We start from the raw sequence: 15,169 nt of genomic DNA, 5'->3' as shown, positions 1-15,169 counted from the left end.
ATGAAAATGTGGATTTCAGATTCAAGTCAGGATCTGAATCCCTCCCTTTGAATTTAATCATAATCCTGAGTCAGCGATTCCACCTCTCTAAGCCTGTTTAATCATGTACAAAACGAGGCACATTGTGAGGCTCAAATGAGATTCTGGCTATGCCCATGTTAGTGTTCTGGGGACATAAGAGAGGACCTGAAAGCTAGAGGAAGGGCCTGAGATCTCAAGGGAGTTTAGGGGCACCTTGGGATAGGGTATAGAACTCAGGGAGAGAGCCTGCAAGAGTCAGGGAGGAGCTAGAACATGAAGATGTTCGAAAGTCCAGTGGAAGATTTTGGAGAGAAGAGTCCTGAGGGAGGGAAGAGGCTCTAAAACTTGGGAGCCCAGGAGATCAGAAGATTGGGACTACTGGGAAGAAACCCTGGAGCAGAAGTTGAATCTCAAGAGGCCTTGTAACCAACCTATCGCTTCTACTAGTTGAGGAGTTTTATTTGTTTATTCCTAGTTTGGTATTTCTATACCTTGCACCAAAATTAAACTCAACTAAAACCCAGCGAAGGAAGACTTAAAATTTGTGAATACTAGAGGAATACATTTTCCCCATCTTAGCACCTATCCTTATGTAGGGCTCTTAATTCTGATTCTCTGTCTGAATCACTCGTTCCTAAGACTATCATGTTGCAGACATTAAAATGTAAAATATTTTTATTCCTGTTATTTATGGCTATATAACAAATCACCCCGAAATAAGCAGGTTATAAAAACATTTATTATGTCACAATCTTCTTTGGTCAGAAGTGTGTACGTGGCTTAGCAGGGTTCACCGCTTGGTTACAGAAGGCTGCAGTCAGGGGACCGGATGGGCTGTGTTCCTTTCTAGAGCTCAAGGTCCTCTTTCAAGCTCTTGTTGGCAGAATTCAGCTCCTTATAGGATTGAGGGGTCCTGTGTCCTTGCTGGTTGTTACCTGGGGACTGCTCTCAGCTCCTAGAGGCTGCCCACAGCTTCTGCCCATGTGGGCCTCTTCCAGGTACAACATGGCAACTTATTTTTTCAAGGCCAGCAGCAGATTTTGTCACTTTAGTCTGCCAAGATGCAGTTTTTTATAAAGTAATGCAATAATGGGACTGTCTCATCACCTTTGCCATATTCCATTGGCTAGAAACAAGTCACAAGTTCTGTTTGTACTCAAGGGGAGAACATTATACAAGAAAGTGGCTCATTTGGGGTTAATTTAAGGTGTCCATCACAATTCTTAATGTCTGAAGATGACCAGGTTAATCACAGCATACGCTCCTCAGTGATTTTTTCTTTCTTTCTTTCTTTCTTTCTTTCTTTCTTTCTTTCTTTCTTTCTTTCTTTCTTTCTTTCTTTCTTTCTTTCTTTCTTTCTTTCTTTCTCTCTTTTCCTTCCTTCCTTCCTTCCTTCCTTCCTTCCTTCCTTCCTTCCTTCCTTTCTTTCTTTCTTTCTTTCTTTCTTTCTTTCTTTCTTTCTTTCTTTCTTTCTTTCTCTCACTCTCCCATTCCCTAGGTTTTCCATTAGGATTTCTGTGAACTCAGCTATGCATTTAAAAGGATGTCTCCTATACTGTGTTCACTACTAATAGATGTTTTGTATAAACATATCTATCAGCTTATCTAGTCTGCTCCATTGCCTGTAAGAGAAATCTATGTATTCCTTAAGGTTAGGTTCAATACCAACTTGTACAACCTTCCCTTTCCTGTGCTGTTAGTCACTATCTATTCAGCATATATCTTTGAAGGCATCTATTAGATTTGTTCCTAAAAGCACAGGGGAAGCAAAATCAGCAAAAGCAGAGAGAAGGTAAGGGAGAACAAAATGAGGCTGGAGGGAAATTGAAGCTTACAAACTAAGTATGAGAGGGATTGACTAAAACCAGGTAAAGCATGGCCTGAAAGTGTAGGGAAATGAATGGATCACAGAGCTGGTAGAAAATGCAAGGGGATACGTTTTCCTTCAGGCCCATGAAGGAGTGCCATTAACATTATCTACAGAGAGCTAAGGGCAAAAATCATTCTACTTGAAACACCAAGGAGGTAAATCCAGTCTCTTGTTCAGTGAGATTAAACTCTGCTCAGGGAAGATAATAAACTTCCTGGTCCTAACTGTCACCAAATGGGGACCAGGCCCAAAGCAGGTCTGCCTAGGGCTGGCCAGCAGTGTGTGGGTTCTTGACTCTGTGCAGGAAAGATTTCACTGTAGTCGAGGTGATTTTGAGAGGACATTTATTAAAGTTGGGAATAGTGATGTAAGAAAGGACTTAGGACAAAAAAAAGCAACAAAAGTAAGCCAAGAGATGGAGCTACTGTTAGCTCACTGGCAAGTGATAGAAAAAGAGGGCCTTCGAGGCAAGTTCAGGGAGTAAGCCTTGGGCAAGTTGCCACCATCTGCTGGTTGCAAGTCACATGGGGACCCTTAGAGTTTCGGAGAAAAAAATAAAAAGTTCATGCCTGAGAAGAGGCAAAAGTGTGCTCCAGAGAGCCTGTGCTGGCATTTCTTCATCTTGAGGGATTTTATCTCTCTCCTGTGGGCAAAAATATTAGGGGAGGGTTTTAGCAGAATATTCATTAGCTTTCCAGGTGTGTTTTTAGTATGCTGATGCATCAGAATGGTCGCATAGGGGAGTTTGGGATCATTCTCTGGTCAGCTCTACTGCTTTACTTTTATATTGGGTTTGTCTGGCTCTAATAGGGTTTTTGTTATTTGTTCCCCTGACTTCATCTGTCCTTGGGTTTAGCTGGCACAAATGGCATTAACTGGGTCTCTGTCCTCTATCTTCATGAGCAGGGTGATTTAAGCTATTCATTCTCTGGTTAAGGAGGAGAGATATAAATCATTTGTTCTCCAGTGTCCTTGGTTAGGGAAGAACTTGGTCAAATGTTTTGCCGTGTTTAATTATCTTGTCTCAGTTTCCCCATTCCACTTGTCAAGGAATTTTCCTAGCTTCTTACTATCCTGCCTCACTAACCTTGATCCCCAGAATCCTTCCCTATTGAAAGGGAAGCTGTGAGCCTCCTCTGTGGAAACTTTGAGGGAGAGTAAACATAACACACACATGCCTAATTTCTGTCCCCACTCCGGAAAGAGCCTAGAGTCCTTGGTGTTAAAGAAAGGAGTAGTTGTTCATACTTGCTCAACATGTTTGGATTGTTGAGGAGATTTCTCAGAAGCTTTTTCAGTAAGTCAGTTTTGGAGATAGATGTCTATTCTCCCATGGACCTAAGGAAAAAATGCTTTTTGCAGCATACACTGTCAAGGTCTCTGAAGGGGCTGAGATTTTACCCTGTGTGCAAGTTAGTGATCTAGGTGATTGCTTCATGAAACTGGCAGAAAACAAAAGATTTATGGTCAAAAACAAAGGACTTTACTCAAGGCACACAAAACAGCTTGAACTTCATGTTATGCCAGTTCTCATGCCTCCTAAGTCTCGCCAGGTGAGCCTAAGCAGACACCTGGCAATGTTGCAGGAGGGGAACACTGACTGAGTCTGGGGAGCTTGATACTTTTTAGCAGCCTATGAGGAAGGCTTCTCTTTGTCCGGGGTGAGGAATTTCCTCATCCCTTAGATTTGCTGGCTGCAGGTAATACCTTAAGAAATATCCTAGGTAAAAAGAGTAGTTGAGGACTTATGTTTTGGTACACACAGTGTATTAATTTGCTAGCACTGCCACAAAAAATACAATAGAATGGGTGGCTTAATCAACGGGAATTTACTTTCTCAAGTTCTAGAAAATAAAAGATCAAGGTGTTGGCTTTTTTTTTTTTTTTTTTTTTGAGTCTTCTCTCCCTGCCTTGCAGATGGCCGTCTTCTCATTGTATGCTCACATGGCCGTGCCTCTGTATACACATGTCCAATGTCTTGTCTAAATCTCCTTATAAAAACACCAGTCAGATTGGATTAGGCCCCAACCTAAAGACCTTATTTTAATGTAATCACCTCTTTAAAGGTCCTATTTCAAAATACAGTTCACATTCTTAGACACTTGGAGTTAGGACATCAAGGTTTTTTGTTTTGTTTTGTTTTTGGCAAGGGGAGCACAATTTAGCCCATAGCACACAGCAAAATGTGCAGAAGTGCTAAAGAACTATGGCAGATTCTTTCTCCCAACAGGCACATATAAGGGAACAGAGCAATGAATTTTCCTAAGTGAAATAATCCTTTGTTACAAGCACGCAGATTGAGAGTAACATCATTATCAGTACCCTCAAAGTCCCATTTCATGATCTCTGCTCATGCTACCTTTGAAGGAAACCACTACCCTAATTTCTTAGAGCATAAATTAGTTTCCTAATTTGTGCTGTCAGTATATGTAACTGGAATTATATATTACATAGTCTTTTATAGTTTTTTTTTTTTTTGGTATTTTTTCATTACCATTTATCCCCCTTATCCCCTCTTTTCACTTCTACCCCACATCTCCTCCTGTAATCACCACACTATTGTCCATGTCCATGAGTTCTTTTTCTTTTTCTGCTTGATCCCTCCACCACTGAAACCCTCTGCCCAGAGCTGTCAGCCTGCTCTCTATCTATGAGTCTGTCTCTATTTTGCTTGTTAGTTCAGTTTGTTCATTAGATTCCACATTTGAGTGAAATCACATGGTATTTGTCTTTCTCTGACTGGCTTATTTCACTTAGCATATTGTTTTCCAAGTCCACCCATACTGTCAAAAGGGTAAAACTTTCCTTTTTTTACAGCTGAGTAGTATTCTATTGTGCACATGTACCATAGCTGTTTTATCCACTCATATACTAATGAACACTTGGGTTGCTTCCAAATCTTGGACATTGTAAATGATGCAGTAATGAACACATATAAGGGCACATATATTCTTTCAAATTAGTGTTTCAGGTTTCTTTTGATAAATTTTCAGAAGTGGAATTGCTGGGTCACAAGGCAGTTACATTTTTTATTTTTTGTTCAATTCTTTCCTTTTTATTGTTCAAGTACAGTTGTCTCCATTTTTTGGGGGGGGCAAAAACAACACCCCATTTTATTATAAAATCTTTTATACAAAATCATAAGCATGTAATTCTATAACATAGCAATATCACATTCAAGCATACCACATGACATTTTAGGTGAAATGCCCCAATTAAAACTATAAATTATTACACCCATGTTATTATGGTACCAACAACACTCAAGCAGATGTTACTTCCTTTTTAAAAAATAATTTTATTGTTGTTCAAGTACAGTTGTCTGCATTTATCCTCCACCACTCCCCCCCCCGACCCCAGCCATCCCCACCTCCCTCCACTGATTTCACCCTCTCTTGGTTTTGTCCATGTGTCCTTTATAGTTTATTCATGAAAATCCTTTCCCCCTTTCCTCCCACAATCCCCTCCCACATCCCCTCTGGTTACTGTCAGATTGTTCTTAATTTCAATGTCTCTGGTTATATCTTGCTTGCTTTGTTTGTTTTGTTGATTAGGTTCCAGTTCAGGGTGAGATCATATGGTATTTGTCTTTCACTGCCTGGCTTATTTCACTTAGCATAATGCTCTCCAGTTCCACTCATGCTGTCACTAAGGGTAGGAGCTCCTTCTTTCTTTCTGCTGTGTAGTATTCCATTGTGTAAATGTACCACAGCTTTTTGATCCACTCATTTACTGATGGGTACCTAGGCTGCTTTCAGCACTTGGCTATTGTAAATTGTGCTGCTATGAACATTGGGGTGCAAAGGTTCTCTTGAATTAGTTAAGGACTCTTAGAATATAATCCTAGCAGTAGAATTGCTGGGTCAAAAGGCAGTTCCATTTTTAGTTTTCTGAGGAAATTCCATACTGTTTTCCACAGTGGCTGTACCAGTCTGCATTCCCACCAACAGTGCACTAGGGTTCCCTTTCCCCACATCCTCTCCAACACTTGTTGTTTGTTGATTTGTTTATGATGGCCATTCTGACCAGTGTGAAGTGGTATCTCATTATGGTTTTAATTTGCATCTTTCTGATGGCTAGTGATGCTGAGCATCCTTTCATATGTCTCTGGGCCCTCTGTATGTCCTCTTTGGAGAAGTGCCTGTTCAAGTCCTTTGCCCATTTTTTAATTGGGTTGCTTATCTTCTTAGAGTGGAATGATGTGAGTTCTTTATATATTTTGGAGATCAAACCGTTTTCTGAGGTATCATTGGCAAATATGTTTCCCCATATGGTTGGTTCTCTTTTCATTTTAATGCTGTTTTCTTTAGTCATGCAGAAGCTTTTTATTTTAATGAAATCCCATTTGTTTATTCTTTCCCTTCTGTCCCTTGCTCTAGGGGACATATCAGTGAAAATATTGCTGTGAGGAATATCTGAGATTTTCCTGCCTATGTTCTCTGAAGGATTTTTATGGTGTCATGACTTATATTTAAGTCTTTTATCCATCTTGAATTTATTTTTGTGTATGGTATAAGTTGGTAACCAAGTTTCATTTTTTGTGGCATGTGTCCAGATCTCCTAACACCATTTGTTGAAGAGGCTATTTTTGCTCCATGTTATGCTGCTGCCCCCTTTGTCAAATATTAGTTGACCGCAGAGACTTGGGTTTATTTCTGGGCTCTCTGTTCTGTTCCATTGGTCCATGTGTCTGTTCTTATGCCAGTACCAGGCTGTTTTGATTACAGTGGCCTTGTAAAACAGTTTGATATTAGGTATTGTGATCCTTCCTACTTTGTTCTTCTTTCTCAAAATTGCTGTGTCTATTCGGGGTCGTAAATGGTTCCACATAATTTTTTGAAAGTTTGTTCAATATCTGTGAAATATGACATTGGTATTTTAATAAGGATTGCATTGAATCTATAAATTGTTTTGGGTAGTATGGACATTTTGATGGTGTTAATTCTTCCAATCCATGAACATGGTATAAACTTCCATTTGTTTATGTCTTCCTTAATTTCTTTCTTCAGTGTTGTGTAGTTTTCTGAGTACTGGTCTTTTACCAAAGGATAGAAAACCTGTTTGAAAAATTAATGACAGAAAACTTACATAACCTGATGAGAGAAAAAGCCATGCAAGTCCAGAAAGCACAGAGGGTCCTAATCAAGATGAATCCAAAGAGGCCCATTCCAAGCCACATCATCATTAAAATGACCAAACCTAAAGAGAAAGAGAGAATCTTAAAGGCAGCAAGGGAGAAACAGAGAGTAACTTACAACAGAGCTCCAATAAGGCTATCAGCAGATTATTCAGCAGAAACACTACAAGCCAGATGGGAATGGCAAGGAATATTCCAAGTAATGAAAAGCAAAGGCCTGCCACCAAGAGTACTCTACCCAGCAAGGCTCTCATTTAAAATGGAAGGTGAAATAAGGATTTTTTTAGAGAAAAAAGGCCAAAACAATATACCTCCACCAAACTATCCTTGCAAGAGATGTTAAATGGACTGTTTTTAAAAACATGAAGAATAATAGAGAAAGGAACATACGTACAAAGGAAAAATTGGCAATGAATAAGTACCTATCAATAACAACCTTAAATGCAAATGGATTGAAAGCTCCCATCAGAAGACATAGGGTAGATAAGTGGATAAGAAAACAAGACCTGCATATATGCTGTCTACAAGAGACCCACATCTACAAGGACTGGAAGAACAACAACAAAGAAAGACCCAAGTGAGGAGAAGGAAGGAAATACCCAAGATTAGAGCAGAATTAAATGGCATAGAGACTAAAAGAATAATTCAAAGGATCAATAAGTCCAGCAGCTAGTTCTTTGAAAAGATAAACAAAATTGACAGGCCTTTAACCAGATTCATCAAGAAAAAAGGGAGAGGGCCCAAATAAATAAAATCAGAAATGATAGAGGAAAGATTATAACTGATACCATGGAAATACAAAGGATTGTAAGAAATTACTACGAACAACTATATGCCAAGAAATTTGAAAACCTGGGTGAAATGGACAAATTTCTAGAAAAATATAATCTTCCAAAGTGAAATCAAGAAGAAGCAGAAAGTCTGAATAGACCAATTACAGCTGACGAAATTGAAGCAGTAATCAGAGAACTCCCAGCACACAAAAGCCCTGGACCAGACAGTTTCACAGGAAAATTTTACAAAAAATTAAAGGAAGAACTAGCCCCTATCCTTCAAAGACTATTCCCAAAAATCCAAGAAGAGGGAAGACTCTCAAACTCTTTTTACAAAGCCAGCATCATCCTAAACCTGATAAAGACATAACAAAGAAATAAAACTACAAGCCAATATCGCTGATGAACACAGATGCTAAAATCTTCAACAAAATGCTGGCAAAGTGTACCCAACAATATATTGAAAATATCATACACCATGATCAAGTGGGATTCATCCCAGGGATGCAAGGGTGGCACAATATTCACAAATCAATAACATAATATATCACATAAACAAAAGGAAAGACAAAAATGACATGATCATATCAATAGATGTGGAAAAAGCATTTGATAAAGTACAACACCCATTTACTTTCAGCAAAGTGAGAGTAGAGAGAGCATACCTCAACATAATATAGGCCATATATGAAAAACCTACAACCAACATCAACACTCAACAGGCAAAATCAAAAGTATTCTCCCTAAGATCAGGAACAAGACAATGGTGTCTGCTTTTACCACTTCTATTCAGCATAGTATTGGGAGTCCTAGCCACAGCAATCAGAAAAGAAAAAGAAATAAAAAGGATCCAAATTGGAAAGGAAGAAGTAAAACTGTCATTGTTTGCTGATGACATGATGTACATAGAAAACCCTATAGACTACACCAAAAAACTACTCGACCTAATAAGTGTATTTGGTAAAACAGTGGGATACAAAATCAATATTCAGAAGTCAAAGGCATTTTTGTACACCAACAATGAAATATCAGAAACAATTTTTAAAAAATCCCATTTAGTACAGCAACAAGAAAAATAAATTACCTAGGGATAAACCTAACCAAGGAGGTAAAAGACTTGTACTCAGAAAACTACAGAATACTGAAGAAATTGAGGAAGACACAAATAAATGGAAGTATGTACTGTGTTCATAGATTGGAAGAATTAACATCATCAAAATGTCCATACTACCCAAAACAATTTATAGATTCTATGCAATCCCTATGAAAAATACCAATGTCATATTTCACAGATTTGAACAAACATTTCAACAATTTGTATGGAACCAGACACTTGATGCCAGACACTTCAATTTCTCCCTGTATGCCACTAGTACCTTTTAAGCTGCTACCCAGGTGCAGGAGCTCAGAGGGAGTGAGTCTGTGTAAGTTCCTGTGTGGGTTCTTTAAGAGGAACTGCTTGGGACTCCAGGAGTTTCTTCCATTCACTCAACCCCTGCTGGTTTTTTTAGCCAGAAGTTATGAGAACTTACCTTCATGGCACTGGAACCCTAGGCTGGGGGGCCTGGTATGGTGCTGGAATTCCTTGCTCCTGAGATATCTTTCCCAAATTTTTACCCACCACATGTAAATGTGGGGCCAGTCTGTTCCCCATCTCTGCCCTTCCTACCAGTCAGGTTAGATGTGGCTTCTTTAATTCCTTAGTTGTCAGATTTCCATTCAACTCAGTTTCTGATGGTTTTGTGTAGTGGTTGTTCTATAGTTTAGTTGTGATTTTGATGTGGTTGTGTGAGAAGGCAAGCCGTGTTTACCTATGTGCCATCTTGATTAGATTAGAAGTATGTTGTAATCTTAAGGGCAGTGGTTCTCAACTGAAAATGGTCTCACAGGGCGTATGTGTGATGTCTGGGGTTATTTCTGGTTGTGGATCGGGTAGGGCCATTTGGTTTACTGCTATCTAGTGAGTAAAGGCCAAAGTTGCTGTTAAACTTCCTACAGCACAGCCTGTCTGAGAAATTATGCAGCTAAAGACATTGGATTGCCCAAAAAGTTCATATATTTTTTCCTGTAAACTAAAAGACACATTTTTCATTTTTTACCAATAACTTCATTCATTTGGATATTTTGAGTATGTTGGCTATGTCCTGTGTGGTATAACATTGATTGTTCTCATTTAATGTCTCGATTTGATTGCTATCAACTTCAACTCATCTACCTAACTGTGGAGCATTGTCCAGTGAGAAATCTCCAGCATGAAACTTCACAAACCACTTTTGACACATTTGATCAGTCACAGCACCTTTTCCATACACTGCAGAAATCTTTTTTTTTGCATTCAGTTGAGTTTTTACCTTTCTTGAAATAATAAAGCATAATATCTTGAAAATGTTGCATATTTTCTTCCATCTTCAACATTAAAATGGCTACAAAAATTCACCAATTTTGATGTTTTTAAAAATGCATGTTGATATGACAGCTGTCAAAATAAAATCTAACAAACTTGTTTCAAATGAAATTAAAGACAACTGAGCACTACTAGAGCCAACTTACAGAAAAGAAACTAAAAAAACTTTTTGGCCAACCCAATATCAATAGTGATGAAATTGAAGAATATCATCAGAGTTCCAGCCAAGAAGGAGGCATAGGTAGAAACCCTTCACTTTCTTGCACAACCAAAAGGAGGATAACACCAATCTAAAATCAATAAACAACCAAAAGCGCCAGAAAATCAAACCGCATGGAACTCGGACAACCAAGGAATTAAAGAAAAAATCAACCAGAACAACCAGACTGGTAAGGCAGACCACTCAGGCCAACTCAGAAAAACCTCAGACATGGCTGAGGGACAGGGCAGACTGCCGGGCTCCGTAGAGCTTTGCGGGAGGGACTGACTTAAGGGGAAAACTGAGACTCAGAGCTGGCTCTGGGCTAAGGCTGGGGTTGCTGTGGTGGGAGATACTTCCAGTCTGACACAAGAGTCTGTTGGAAAGTGCACTAGAGACAAGCAGGCAACCTGCATTGTTCCCTCTCTGGCCCCTCCCCTACAGGCAGCTCAGCAAAGAGGGTTGCCCTGCCTGGGTGGATACCTAAGGCCCTGCCCCTTACAACTTATCAGGTGTGCCAAGACAAAGAAATATGGCCCAAATGAAAGAACACAGAAACACCTCAGAACTAAGTGATGAGGAGTTTGCCAACCTATCTGATGGAGAATTTAAAGCCCTGGTAATCAAAATGCTCACAGAACTGATTGAGCTTGGTCAAAAAATGAAAGAACAAATGAAAGATACCCAAAATGAAATAAAGCAAAACATCCAGGGAACCAACAGTGACAAGAAGGAAACCAGGATTCAAAACAACAATTTGAAACAAAAGGAAGAGATAAACATCCAACTGGATCAGAACGAAGAAACAAGAATCAAAAAAAATGAAGAGAGGCTGGGGATTCTCTGGGACAACCTGAAACATTCCAATATCTGAATTATAGAGGTTCCAGAAGGAGAAGAATGACAGCAAGAAATCGAAAACTTATTTGAACAAATAATGGAGAACTTCCCCAATCTGGTGAAGGAAATAGACTTCCAGGAAGTCCAGGAAGCCCAGAGAGTCCCAAAGAAGTTGGACCCAAGGAGGAACACACCAAGGCACATCATAATTACATCACCCAAGATTAAAGACAAAGAGAAAATCCTAAAGGCAGCAAGAGAAAAGGAAACGGTTACCTACAAAGGAGTTCCCTTAAGGCTATCAGCTGGTTTCTCAAAAGAAACCTTATAGGCAAGAAAGTGCTGGAAAGAAGTATTTGAAATCATGAAAGGCAAGGACCTACATCCAAGATGACTCTATCCAGCAAAGCTCTCATTTAAAATGGAAGGGCAGATAAAGTGCTTCCTACATAAGGTCAAGTTAAAGGAATTCATCATCACCAAGCCCTTATTATATGAAATGTTAAAGGGACTTATCTAAGAAAAAGAAGATCAAAAATATGACCAGTAAAATGACAACAAACTCACAACTATTAACAAATGAACCTAAAAGAAAAGAAAAACAATGAAAACAAAAACTAAGCAAACAACCAGAACAGGAACAGAATCAGAGAAATGGACATCACACAGAGAGAGTTCAGTGGGGATGGGGAAGGGAGGAATAGGGAGGAAAAGGTACAGGGAAGAAGAAGCATAATTAGTAGGCATAAAATAGATGGGGAAAGATAAAAAATGGTATAGGAAACTGGACTCAAAGAACTTATATGTACATGAGCTAAGAGGGGGGATGCTGGAGGGTTGAGGGGATGGGGTGGAGGGGGAATAAAGGGGGAAAAGTTGGGAAAAACTATAATAGCATAATCAATAAAAATACCATAAAAAAAGAGAAAAAAAATTTAAATGGTGATGCAATTGAGAAGTACTGCTCACATCCCCAGATGGCAGGCAGAGTTAAGAGGAACACCATATGGCTTGCCTGATGTCAAAGGGACAACTGAAAAAGAACCCGGGCTGATAGAATGCTTCTGGGAAGCATCAAAGCCCCTTCCAAGGAGGGAGATATCTGTCATCTCCTGCTCCTGTAAAGAGATGTAGCGCTCTCTACAGACTCTCTCAGACATCCAAGGGAAAGTGATTCTTTTGCCGGTAGTATGCATGGAATTTGGGGCTTGGGGGAGGAACTGTGGGCAAGGGGGTTCTGAACGAAGGGCTTTCAAAGATTCCTGGGAGGAAATGGGATAGGCAGGGACCCTTGGGTGTGGCACCAAGGCTCGGGTCTCCCCTGCCCACATGCAGGTAATACACCTGTCTCAGGGTCGATATACTATTTTTTGGTTGATATGACAATCACTTCCAGCAGACTCAGGGATCTTCATTGCCATCTTCTTTGTATGAATCCATTCCCACCCAGCTCATAGCAGTTTGGGTCACACAGGTGCTTGGTCTGTCCCCCTCTCCCCACCATCTCCACCTTCCAATGCATTTGAAGCTCAGGTGTTTGTGGCAGCTCTGGAATCTAGGATCTTGGAAACCTGGGAAAGGAAAGTTCAGCACGTTCCCACTGCCTCAGCATTACAAACTTCTCTTTCTCTTTTCCCTTTAGCAGCCCTACTATACTCCCTTCAAGCCAGTTCTCCATCTGCTCATGATTGAAACAGCAGCTCAGCTGAGTTCACAGTGACCACCAGAGTTGCTAAGTGTGAGGTGTCAACAAATTCTTGGGAGCAGCTTCGCCCTCTTGCGGTGGGCAGGCATAGGTGCAGGTTGTGGCCAGTGCTCTGGTGGGGGTCTGTGCCCTGTGTCTTCCATAGGGTCAAGCTGATGGATGGATGAGTGATGGAAGGGAAAAAAAAGGAAGGACGAAAGTAAAAAGAAAGTAAGGAAAAAGCAAAAGCAGAAAATAAAAATGAAAGGGAGAAAAAAGACAGAATAAAAGTAAGGTTTTAAAAAAGAAGATGGCAAAGTGGATGGTTAAGGCTCCCAAGAATGAAGGAAGCTTGGGCCTGGCCGGGGTGACTCAGGAAGATCAGGAACCTAGGAGAGGTATCTTATCCTGAGGTTGGCCTTGAGGGTTGCCTGAGACTGTTGCTAAATGGGTCTGACCTATGACTCGCAGATGGGTCCACCTGTGTTCTTCTAGGTGGCTTTGCTTCCTCCTGAGCTTTATCACCTAGAAGAGCACCTCAGCCTCAGCCTGAGCCTTAGGCCAAGGGACTGCCCATTCAGGTGGAGAGATATGGCCTGCCTGCTGGTCTTTCTCCTATTGTCTTCACCATTATTTTGGAGACCTTGTTACTGTGTAGCTGGGCTTGGCAGTGTGGCTCACTGTGATTTTCTTCTTCTGTTTATGTCTTTATTCCAGGGATTTCCAAAGGTATGCCTGAATGTGTCAGGGCCTTGGACTGGCAGTTGTAAACAGCTCCTCCCCATTATGAGAGGCACCTTTTCAAACACAAGTACACAGGAACATCTCATCAGAAACTCATTTTGAATTCAAGAAAAGGTGCCCAAAATGGTTAAAGAAGGTGTTAAAAACTGTAATTCTCTCTAACCCCACACACCATTTCCACCAATTGTAAACTCTTACTTCACCATAATGCCAGAAGTACGATCAACTCCACAGTAGAGTTTGTGGGAAATTCTGCCTTGGTCTCTTTCCAGTGTCACAAATTCACCTGGCTCTACTTTCAGTGTCTCTGTCTATCTTGCATTACCAGCATATCTCCAGGCTCTCATTCTTTTGACTGGTAAGTCTTTCCAGTCAACTGGTAAGGGTGGGTATTTTGGGGGGTGGGTGAATTAAAATCATTGCCTATATTTTTTCACTTAATATATCTATAACCTCCTCAGACCTTGGATTATCACTCAGCACTTTTCCTTTTGTAGTTGTGTATATTATGTTCTTGTTTGTTTCCTGGTTACAACAGAACATTCAAAATCTTTTTATTTTCATCACCGCTCTGCCAGTGGCAACAGCCTGAAGGAGATTTTTAGTCTTTGATCCAAGTGCCCACTTATGGGGTAATATGCCTTAGATGAGACATGGACACAGCTGCATCAGAATCCAGACCACGGACACTTTACCTCCAGGAGCTCCTGCTTGTCTGCTTCAAGACACAAAAACACAGTGCCTTGCCCCAAAGCAACTCATGAGAGCCAGCCTTCAGACATACTTAGTACTTGCCACAGTGTTGGACTCTTGTCTTCTCTCCAGAAATCCCTGCCTTCTGGCCCAAAACACTGGGCCTCCAATCACAGCCAATTGCCAGAATAAACCAACTCTTTCAACAAAGTCCCAGACCATCAGGTTCTTACAGGAACATGTGACTCCAACTGGACCTTGTTGTCCAATTCTGGCCTGAGAGATTAAAAGAGCCCTGGCTCAGTGGATTGAATGCCGGCCTGTGAATCAAAGGATTGCTGGTTCGATTCCCAGTCAGGGCACATGCCTGGGTTGTGGGCCAGGTCCCCAGTACGGGGTATGCGAGAGGCAACCACACATTGATGTTTCTCTCCCTCTCTCCCTCCCTTCCCCTCTCCATAAAAATATATAAATAAAATCTTTAAAGAAATAAGAAGTTCAAAAGGATCCCTCCTCTAGCCTGTTTGATGCAGGTTTTGTTTCTTTCTTAAACAAACAAACAAAACAAACCACGGTCTCACATCACAATTTGGACCCTTTCTTCCAGAAGAAGAAGAAAACCTTGTCAAGATAAAAGACTGACGTAGATTAGGCTCAGTGAATATGCCACACTAGGAAGGTCACCTAGAGAACACGGGATACACCAAGTAGGCAAATCCCACCCTCGATCGTCCCACCCCCATCTCTAGATCTCACCCGTCAGACCCAAGTCTTGATTTCTGGCATTCCAGGGCAATTGTCGGA

The sequence above is a fragment of the Desmodus rotundus genome, chromosome 12, assembly GCF_022682495.2.
Source record: "Desmodus rotundus isolate HL8 chromosome 12, HLdesRot8A.1, whole genome shotgun sequence".
Classification (NCBI taxonomy): Eukaryota; Metazoa; Chordata; class Mammalia; order Chiroptera; family Phyllostomidae; genus Desmodus; species Desmodus rotundus.
The sequence above is the reverse complement of the archived record's forward strand: the minus strand, read 5'-3'. Positions refer to the sequence as shown.